General features: G+C 47.5%; 1 pseudogene; it reads right to left on the bottom strand.

Annotated features, from left to right (window-relative positions):
• The window catches only part of LOC124022436, a 113,612-nt pseudogene extending 103,272 nt beyond the window's left edge, over positions 1-10,340 (bottom strand).
• Between the last annotated feature and the right edge of the window lie 300 nt (positions 10,341-10,640).

Below are 10,640 nucleotides of genomic sequence, written 5' to 3'. Positions count from 1 at the left end.
AACCTCCTGTGGTAGAAGCATCACAATGCTTCTAGAACAGTTTGAGCTCACAGTAGCCGTTGCCTGGAAACAATCCATTTGACTGAGCTGAGCTGCTTGCCTCTCCTTCTCTGCAAATATGCATGACCATACATATCCTCCTATAGAGACCATACACATCCTCCTATAGAGAACATACACATCCTCCTATAGAGACCATACACATCCTCCTATAGAGACCATACATATCCTCCTATAGAGACCATACACATCCTCCTATAGAGACCATACACATCCTCCTATAGAGACCATACACATCCTCCTATAGATACCATACACATCCTCCTATAGAGACCATACATATCCTCCTATAGAGACCATACACATCCTCCTATAGAGACCATACACATCCTCCTATAGAGACCATACACATCCTCCTATAGAGACCATACACATCCTCCTATAGATACCATACACATCCTCCTATAGAGACCATACATATCCTCCTATAGAGACCATACACATCCTCCTATAGAGACCATACACATCCTCCTATAGAGACCATACACATCCTCCTATAGAGACCATGCACATCCTCCTATAGAGACCATACACATCCTCCTATAGAGACCATACATATCCTCCTATAGAGACCATACACATCCTCCTATAGATACCATACACATCCTCCTATAGAGACCATACACATCCTCCTATAGAGACCATACACATCCTCCTATAGAGACCATACACATCCTCCTATAGAGACCATACACATCCTCCTATAGATACCATACATATCCTCCTATAGAGACCATACACATCCTCCTATAGAGACCATACACATCCTCCTATAGAGACCATACACATCCTCCTATAGAGACCATACATATCCTCCTATAGAGACCATACACATCCTCCTATAGAGACCATACACATCCTCCTATAGAGACCATACACATCCTCCTATAGAGACCATACACATCCTCCTATAGAGACCATACACATCCTCCTATAGAGACCATACACATCCTCCTATAGAGACCATACACATCCTCCTATAGAGACCATACACATCCTCCTATAGAGACCATACACATCCTCCTATAGAGACCAAACACATCCTCCTATAGAGACCATACACATCCTCCTATAGAGAACATACACATCCTCCTATAGAGAACATACACATCCTCCTATATAGACCTACTGCAGAGTGCATACCTTGTCCAGCCAGTGAGTCATCTGGTCTCATGTTTATTTTAATTTTATTTCACCTTTATTTAACTAGGCAAGTCAGTTAAGAACAAATTCTTATTTACAATGACGGCCTACCTCGGACAAACCCGGACGACACTGGGCCAGTTGTACTATGGGACTCCCAATCACGGCCGGATGTGATTCAGCCTGGATTCAAACCATTGACTGAAGTGACGCCTCTTGCACTGAAATGCAGTGCCTTAGAACGCTGCACCACTCGGGAGCCCAACAAAGTGTTACCCCAACCAGCCAGTCAGTCAGTCAGCCAACCAGTCAGCCAGTCAGTCAGCCAACCAGCCAACCAACCAGCCAGTCAGTCAGCCAGCCAGCCAACCAACCAGCCAGTCAGTAAAGCAACCAGCCAGTCAGCCAGCCAACCAGTCAACAAAGCAACCAGTCAACCAGCCAACCAGAAGGCCAGCCAGTCAGTAAAGCAACCAGCCAGCCAACCAGTCAACCAGTCAACCAGCCAACCAACCAGCCAGTCAGTAAAGCAACCAGCCAGCCAACCAGTCAACAAAGCAACCAGTCAACCAGCCAACCAACCAGCCAGTCAGTAAAGCAACCAGCCAGCCAACCAGTCAACAAAGCAACCAGTCAACCAGCCAACCAGAAGGCCAGCCAGTCAGCATAAGACAGGCCTGCTCCAGTTATCTAGAGAAATGCTGACACAGCAAACATGGACCAGCCCCCTCCCCCACTAGTGAGGGTGGACCTTCCTCCCTCTCCTCCTCCTCCTCCCCCTCTCATTATATTAACCAGTAGGAGGCTGTCACTGCAGAGGAGAGGGAGAGGAAGGAGGGGGGAGAGGGAGGGGAGGAATACTGAAAATACAATGACTGAGAATAATTACAAAAAATATAATGACTGAGAATGATTCCTGAAATGAAATGTGTGTAATTACAGTCGCCTATAAGTTCCAGTACTTAACACCAGGAAGCTGCTGACTGAACCACATCAGAACCAGACCATGGTCCAGATAGCAGCATGCTATAGCCTGGAATCCAAACAGAATATCGCTCTGTTTCAATGTTGTTTCATTGAATCAGTGAAGTGGAACAATAGGGAAACAGTCATATTCAGTGTGGATTCCAGGCTAAACAGTCCACCACTGAAATGAATTCAGATGTAAATGACTCCCTGGGGGCAGCAGTCAGAGGTCAGGGGTCAACAGCTAAAACAAACAGAGAAACCCATCTCCTCTAAGGACTGACATGGCCGTAGTCAGCTAACTGGGTAATTACAGGAGTGGTCAATGGAGGGTGTAGTAGGTCACATCTATTTCTAAATGTCTCCACCGTTAGGAGGGACAAAAAACACTGATCATAAGGAATGAAAAGGCAGAACCTAAAGAAGGCTGTTTCAGATCGGCCAAAACGTTGGGTCAGGGTCAGGGTCAGCGTTAATTAGGGTTAGGGTTAATTAGGGTTAGGGTCAGGGTCAGCGTTAATTAGGGTTAGGGTTAATTAGGGTTAGGGTTAGGGTCAGGGTTAATTAGGGTTAGGGTTAATTAGGGTTAGGGTTAATTAGGGTTAGGGTTAGGGTCAGGGTTAATTAGGGTTAGGGTTAATTAGGGTTAGGGTTAATTAGGGTTAGGGTTAGAGTTAGAGTCAGGGTCAGGGTTAGGGTTAGGGTCAGGGTTAGGGTTAATTAGGGTTAGGGTCAGGGTTAGGGTTAGGGTTAATTAGGGTTAGGGTTAGGGTCAGGGTTAATTAGGGTTAGGGTTAATTAGGGTTAGGGTTAGGGTTAGGGTCAGGGTTAATTAGGGTTAGGGTTAATTAGGGTTAGGGTTAATTAGGGTTAGGGTTAGAGTTAGAGTCAGGGTCAGGGTTAGGGTTAGGGTCAGGGTTAGGGTTAATTAGGGTTAGGGTCAGGGTTAGGGTCAGGGTCAGGATTAGGGTCAGGGTCAGGGTCAGGGTTAATTAGGGTTAGGGTTAATTAGGGTTAGGGTTAGGGTCAGGGTCAGCGTTAATTAGGGTTAGGGTTAATTAGGGTTAGGGTTAGGGTCAGGGTTAATTAGGGTTAGGGTTAATTAGGGTTAGGGTTAATTAGGGTTAGGGTTAGGGTCAGGGTTAATTAGGGTTAGGGTTTATTAGGGTTAGGGTTAATTAGGGTTAGGGTTAGAGTTAGAGTCATGGTCAGGGTTAGGGTTAGGGTCAGGGTTAGGGTTAATTAGGGTTAGGGTCAGGGTTAGGGTTAGGGTTAATTAGGGTTAGGGTTAGGGTCAGGGTTAATTAGGGTTAGGGTTAATTAGGGTTAGGGTTAGGGTTAGGGTCAGGGTTAATTAGGGTTAGGGTTAATCAGGGTTAGGGTTAGGGTCAGGGTCAGGGTTAATTAGGGTTAGGGTTAATTAGGGTTAGGGTTAGGGTCAGGGTCAGGGTTAGAGTCAGGGTCAGGGTCAGGGTTAGGGTCAGGGTCAGGATTAGGGTCAGGGTCAGGGTCAGGGTTAGGGTCAGGGTCAGGGTTAGGGTCAGGGTTAGGGTCAGGGTCAGGGTCAGGGTTAGGGTCAGGGTTAGGGTCAGGGTCAGGGTTAGGGTCAGGGTCAGGGTTAGGGTCAGGGTCAGGGTTAGGGTCAGGGTCAGGGTCAGGGTTAGGGTCAGGGTCAGGGTCAGGGTTAGGGTTAGGTTTAATAAATGACAGACGAATCTGATGTGCACTGACACTGGCAACCCCTTTAGGATGAATGGTAAGACTTGTGTATAACATACTTTAAATGACTAAAAAAAGCTATAGAAGAAGACCAGAATCAGACATTAAAATAGGGCTTAGGTTATGAACCAGAGATTCTAAACTAAGAATAGAGGCCAAGTGCCAAGGTCAGAGCGGTGGTCTAGGAGGAAAGGTTCGGTATGAGGATCTAGGGGTTCAAATAGATATAGGGAGTCAGGGGTTCGGATTAGATATGGGCGTCTAGGGATATAAGGTTTAAGGATTTAGGAGCTATGGGTTCTGGTCAGAATTCAGGTTGGGGTTACAGTAAGGGTCAGAATTAGAGTACAGGTCAAGGTTAAATTAAGATCAGGTATGAGGGTCTAGAGGTATATCAGGTATATAAACCCAAATTAACATTATTATAGTACCTGGTCTAAATATAAGCTCCATATGATCATTATTATAGTACCTGGTCTAAATATAAGCCCCATATGATCATTATTATAGTACCTGGTCTAAATATAAGCCCCATATGATCATTATTATAGTACCTGGTCTAAATATAAGCCCCATATGATCATTATTATAGTACCTGGTCTAAATATAAGCCCCATATGATCATTATTATAGTACCTGGTCTAAATAGGTACTATAATGATCATTATTATAGTACCTGGTCTAAATAGGTACTATAATGATCATTATTATAGTACCTGGTCTAAATTAAGTCTAAATGAAGTTTAGGAGTGTGTCTCCTTTTAATCCCACTCAGAAATCATTAGGTAATAGTGTGAGGAACGTGGAGTGCCAATAGAGGACTAGAGGGCGTGTGACAGTACTTTGACCTCTGACCTCTCCCTCTCCCTCTCTCCACTCAATAGGATACTACTACCAGATACCTCCACTCAATAGGACACTAACAAAGATGATCAAGTGATCGAGTGATGATCCAACACTCGGTAGGACACTACCCTCACCACTCAGTCCCCCCCTGTCCTTTTCCTGTCTGACCCCTGTTCCTCCCTGTCTGACCCCTGTTCCCTCCCTGTCCTTTCCCTGTCCCCTCCCTGTCCTTTCCCTGTCTGACCCCTGTTCCTCCCTGTCCTTCCCCTGTCCCCTCCCTGTCGTTTCCCTGTCCCTCTCCCTGTCCTTTCCCTGTCCCCTCCCTGTCCTTTCCCTGTCCCCTCCCTGTCCTTTCCCTGTCCCCTCCCTGTCCTTTCCCTGTCTGACCCCTGTTCCTCCCTGTCCTTTCCCTGTCCCCTCCCTGTCGTTTCCCTGTCCCTCTCCCTGTCCTTTCCCTGTCCCCTCCCTGTCCTTTCCCTGTCCCCTCCCTGTCCTTTCCCTGTCCCCTCCCTGTCCTTTCCCTGTCCCCTCCCTGTCCTTTCCCTGTCCCCTCCCTGTCCTTTCCCTGTCCCCTCCCTGTCCCCTCCCTGTCCTTTCCCTGTCCCCTCCCTGTCCTTTCCCTGTCCCCTCCCTGTCCTTTCCCTGTCCCCTCCCTGTCCTTTCCCTGTCTGACCCCTGTTCCTCCCTGTCCTTTCCCTGTCCCCTCCCTGTCCTTTCCCTGTCTGACCCCTGTTCCTCCCTGTCCTTTCCCTGTCCCCTCCCTGTCCTTTCCCTGTCCCCTCCCTGTCCTTTCCCTGTCCTTTCTCTGTCTGACCCCTGTTCCTCCCTGTACCTCCCTGTTCCATCCCTGTATGTAAACCACTGTCCCTCATTAATGTCCCACCCATATCCCACACCTTAAACTCCCAGGCAGGAGTACCAGTCAGAGTCTGTCCTCTGTCCTCTGGCCTATAGACCTTGTCCTGTAGACAGTACCAGAGTCTGTCCTCTGTCCTCTGGCCTGTAGACCTTGTCCTGTAGACAGTACAAGAGTCTGTCCTCTGTCCTCTGGCCTGTAGACCTTGTCATGTAGACAGTACCAGAGTCTGTCCTCTGTCCTCTGGCCTATAGACCTTGTCATGTAGACAGTACCAGAGTCTGTCCTCTGGCCTATAGACCTTGTCCTGTAGACAGTACCAGAGTCTGTCCTCTGGCCTATAGACCTTGTCCTGTAGACAGTACCAGAGTCTGTCCTCTGGCCTATAGACCTTGTCCTGTAGACAGTACCAGAGTCTGTCCTCTGGCCTATAGACCTTGTCCTGTAGACAGTACCAGAGTCTGTCCTCTGGCCTATAGACCTTGTCCTGTAGACAGTACCAGAGTCTGTCCTCTGTCCTCTGGCCTATAGACCTTGTCCTGTAGACAGTACCAGAGTCTGTCCTCTGTCCTCTGGCCTATAGACCTATAGGCTGAATATTAAACCGAACACTTTGAGCACTTCAAGCCCTTGATCACTCGATATATGCATTCACAAGTCAATCAAGTCAATCTCAATGGCTAGTTGTCGAGTCATTGAGGGCTCCACTGTGCCCTTCGGAAGCCTCTTTATTGACTGGGCATCCTATGCCAACTCGGTGCCCTTGGCAGCAACGTCTTCCGATGAATCTTATCATGTTACCTAGCAACAACTGTCCCTATTACATCGCCCTCAAAAAAATGTCTGAATAAATCAAGATATATCAAGAAATCTGGAATTAATTTTGAAGTTTAATTTCGAGGTCTTAGTCGTGCGATTTTACATCTAGCTAAGGAGTTTAGTGTATTTCTGAAGTTTCATCATGTACACCAAAACCGTCCATTATGAACCAGCTAGCTAAGCCTGAGCCCGTCACTTCATATGAAACCAAACAGAATCTAACCAACCAGCTAGCTAGTGCAACACTAAATTCTATGCTCCTTCCATAAGCAAGCTAGCTAGCTAGCTAACAGTGCAGTGCCCGACATCGTTAGCGAGCTAGCTAACATTACATCCCTATGTTTAACAGTGCAGTGCCCAACATCCTTAGCGAGCTAGCTAACATTACATCCCTGTGTTTATCAGTGAAGCTAGCTAGCAGCAGGCAGGCTATAACAAGCTAAAACCAGCTGATGGAATCAATGGTGACTAATATACTTGCAAATATTTTGTGCAGGAGTAACATTAGAGTGATGTCATTTTGTTTTCACTGTCAATGGGAGTATGTGTCTGTGTCTGCTGGAGGTCCCCCAGTACCCGTGTTTCTTAGCAAGTGAGTCATGCTACAAGACAGGTCGCGGGAGACAATGCTCGCAAATGGATTTCGAATGTTGGAATATTGATAAGGGACAGTCGGGACATTGTACTTACATCGTCTCAATGCTCATTTTGGCCAAAACACTGTCAGACTGGAGTGATCACTATCGAACACAACAGCAAGAGGCCACTCAATAAAGTGCTTAGGGACCAAGTGTTGGGTTTGACATTCAGCCCTCGTCCTGTAGTATTATTAATGACCAGACCACTGGGCTGTTTAGGAAACATGTTGTAGCTCATTATGACTGTGGTGCAGCGGACAGAACAGAGAGAGACACAGCGGGTTGCTGCCACGGCTCCCTGCCCAGCCTCCCTCTGAACAGCAGTACACTGTGAAGAGAATACTAGACTAGTACACACACATCAACACACACACTCACACACTCACACACTCACACACACACACACACACACACACACACACACACACACACACACACACACACACACACACACACACACACACACACTCACACACACACACACACACACACACACACACACACACACACACACACACACACACACACACACACACACACACACACACACACACACACTCACAAACCTGCACACAGATAGGGAGATTTAAAACACAATCAAATGCACACACACACTAAATGATCAACACTGAAGAGACAAGGTCAGCTAGGACCCAGTAGTATGTAGGTGATGGACTAACACTGGCCACCAAGGCAGGGGGTGATAACAGCAGCGTCTGTAAGGTAATGTAGGCTACCCCCTTAGTGGCGTGTTGAACAGTATGGGACGTGATGTGATGACCACTACCCTGTGTTATAATCCACCAGTAAGGACCAGCATGGATGAGGATGAAGAGGATGAGGAGGAGGCGATGAGGAGGAGAGGAGGAGCAGCGAAGAGCGGCCTTCTGGCCCGATTGATGCGATACCTTCTGCAAGACAAGCTGCTCTGCTCTGCTCTCCCAGGAGGAGGGGAAGAAAACAGGGCGAGAGAGAGAGAGAGAGAGAGAGAGAGAGGGAGGAGAGAGAGGTGAGAGAGAGAGAGAGAGAGAGAGAGAGAGAGAGAGAGAGAGAGAGAGAGAGAGAGAGAGAGAGAGAGAGAGAGAGAGAGAGAGAGAGAGAGAGAGAAAGAGAGGGAGAGAGAGAGAGAGAGGGAGAGAGAGGTGAGAGAGAGAGGAGTTAGAGAGAGAGAGAGAGAAGAGACAGAGAGAGAGAGAGAGAGAGAGAGAGAGAGAGAGAGAGAGAGAGAGAGAGAGAGAGAGAGAGAGAGAGAGAGAGAGAGAGAGAGAGAGAGAGAGAGAGAGAGAGAGAGAGAGAGAGAGAGAGAGAGAGAGAGAGAGAGAGAGGGAGAGAGAGAGAGAGAGAGAGAAAGAGAGGGAGAGAGAGAGAGAGAGGGAGAGAGAGGTGAGAGAGAGAGAGTTAGAGAGAGAGAGAGAGAAGAGACAGAGAGAGAGAGAGAGAGATAGTGAGAGGAGGAGAGAGGAGAGAGAGGAGAGAGAGAAGAGAGAGAGAGAGAGAGAGAGAGAAGAGAGAGAGAGAGAGAGAGAGAGGAGGAGAGAGAGAGAGAGGGAGAGAGAGAGGAGAGAGAGAGAGAGAGGAGAGAGTGGGGGATGAGAGCTCGGGAGAGAGAAATAAAGAGAGAGAGTGAGTGAATGATAGAGGGAGGGAGGGATGGAGGGAGGGAGGGAGGGAGGGGCGAGAGAGTGGGGGACAGGTGAGAGAGGGAGAGAGAGAGAGAGAGAGGGGGAGAGAGTGAGAGGCAGGTGAGAGAGAGAGAGAGAGAGAGAGAGAGAGAGTGAGAGAGCAGAGAGAGAGAGAGAGAGAGAGAGAGAGAGAGTGGGAGTCAGGTGAGAGAGGGAAGAGGGAGAGAGAGTGGGAGGCAGATGAGAGAGGGAAGAGGGAGAGAGAGTGGGAGGCAGGTGAGAGAGGGAAGAGGAAGAGAGAGTGGAAGGCAGGTGAGAGAGGGAAGAGGGAGAGAGAGTGGGAGGCAGGTGAGAGAGGGGAGAGGGAGAGAGAATGGGAGGCAGGTGAGAGAGGGAAGAGGGAGATAGGGCGATGGGCGAAGTGATAAACACATAGCAGAGATGTTAAATGTCAAATGTAACATATTCCTGTAATACCAGGCTGTCTGTGGGGGGAGGGGGGGGCATTTGATTGGGTTTGATTACAGGTATCCCAGCATGGGAGTAATAAGGACATCTGTTGTTCAGGCATATCAATATAAATAATTCCCAAATTAAAAAGCTTTCCATAGGTGATAATAAACACATTCCTGTGACACCAGATCCAGAACTCCTTTGCTAATTGAGTGGGGCAAAGTGTAGTTGCTAGGTAAACTATGTTGATTGTGGAGGAATATGACACAGGCTACATCCATAGGGTTGAAGGTACCTGATGCAGTGATAAACGACCTTTCCCGGGGCACAGGAGAAGATCATGATGCTGCACCTGCAATGTTTCTCATTTCTGACAGGAACCACAGCTCAGATAACTGCGTATTGAAAGCATTGCGAATTTTCCCATTCCCCCTCGTGTCGCAGAGACATCTGTCCGCATCAGCAGTATCTAGCCTTCAGAAGGTGGGTGACAGGCATCATTTTACCCCTGATATGAAATGGCAGCGTTTAGCCCCAATTTACCCTTCCTCCTCGCCCAATAATAACCCCATATATTGTGACGCTGCTGAACTGAGGATATAAATATTATTCCATCCAGTGGGCTGGGATAAGGGCAATGCGCCTACACGCTCTGCGGTATTCCAAATGGCCATTACGCAAAAGGAGACCACCGGCAACGTGAAATAAATGCATCCTATGCATTATCCCTGTTGGCTATATCAATTCGTTGCGGTGAATCTGTATGACAATAATCCCTGTATGATTATGAATATTATCTGCTTGGTCCCGTTACCTATTCCCGTCCCATTGGAATGGGACCAAGCGCTGCTCAAGCAGATTTGCTAGGCTACGTTTCCTGCAAACTCTCACTCACTCTCACATGCATAACAAGGTATGGAAAAGGAGGCAGTGAACCGGTTTCCAGTTTTGCTTACCTGCCCACCGTTTGGTTGGCGAGTTGTCGCATTCGATTGAATTGCTTCTTCATCTTGTATTTTCTGCGTTAACACCTATGGGGAAAAATACTCCGCATTTCTCTCAAGATAACGGCCCATACTCCGCAGCGGCACAAGATAAAATCCACCCTCTCATACTTTCTTTCCCTCATCGCAATTGTTAAAACATTGAAAATGCGCTGAATTACAAATTTTCACTGCATTTTCCCGTATCCATTCGCCCTATACACCCAGTGCAGAGATGCTGGATCAATTCGCCGCTATGGGCAGCAGAGAGTGACGGTGTCATGACACGCTGCGCGGCAAAGCACTGTGGGAAGTGTAGTAAATCATGAACGGTTCCAACACATCTCACTCAGCATCAATTAATATGGATGACCGAGGGAATAAATCATGTTTCCAATTGAATTATCAATAAATGACATGCTTACAGTTATAGGACATGGGTCTGTAGGTTATGATACATGTCATAGGGACAACTTTTCCAATGTTTAGCCGACATCAATGGGGGCAAAAATCAATGGCCGACATGTAACAGTAA

This window comes from Oncorhynchus gorbuscha, unplaced genomic scaffold (genome assembly GCF_021184085.1).
Source record: "Oncorhynchus gorbuscha isolate QuinsamMale2020 ecotype Even-year unplaced genomic scaffold, OgorEven_v1.0 Un_scaffold_1388, whole genome shotgun sequence".
Classification (NCBI taxonomy): Eukaryota; Metazoa; Chordata; class Actinopteri; order Salmoniformes; family Salmonidae; genus Oncorhynchus; species Oncorhynchus gorbuscha.
Note: the sequence above shows the minus strand (reverse complement) of the source record. Positions and strands in the feature narration are given on the sequence as shown.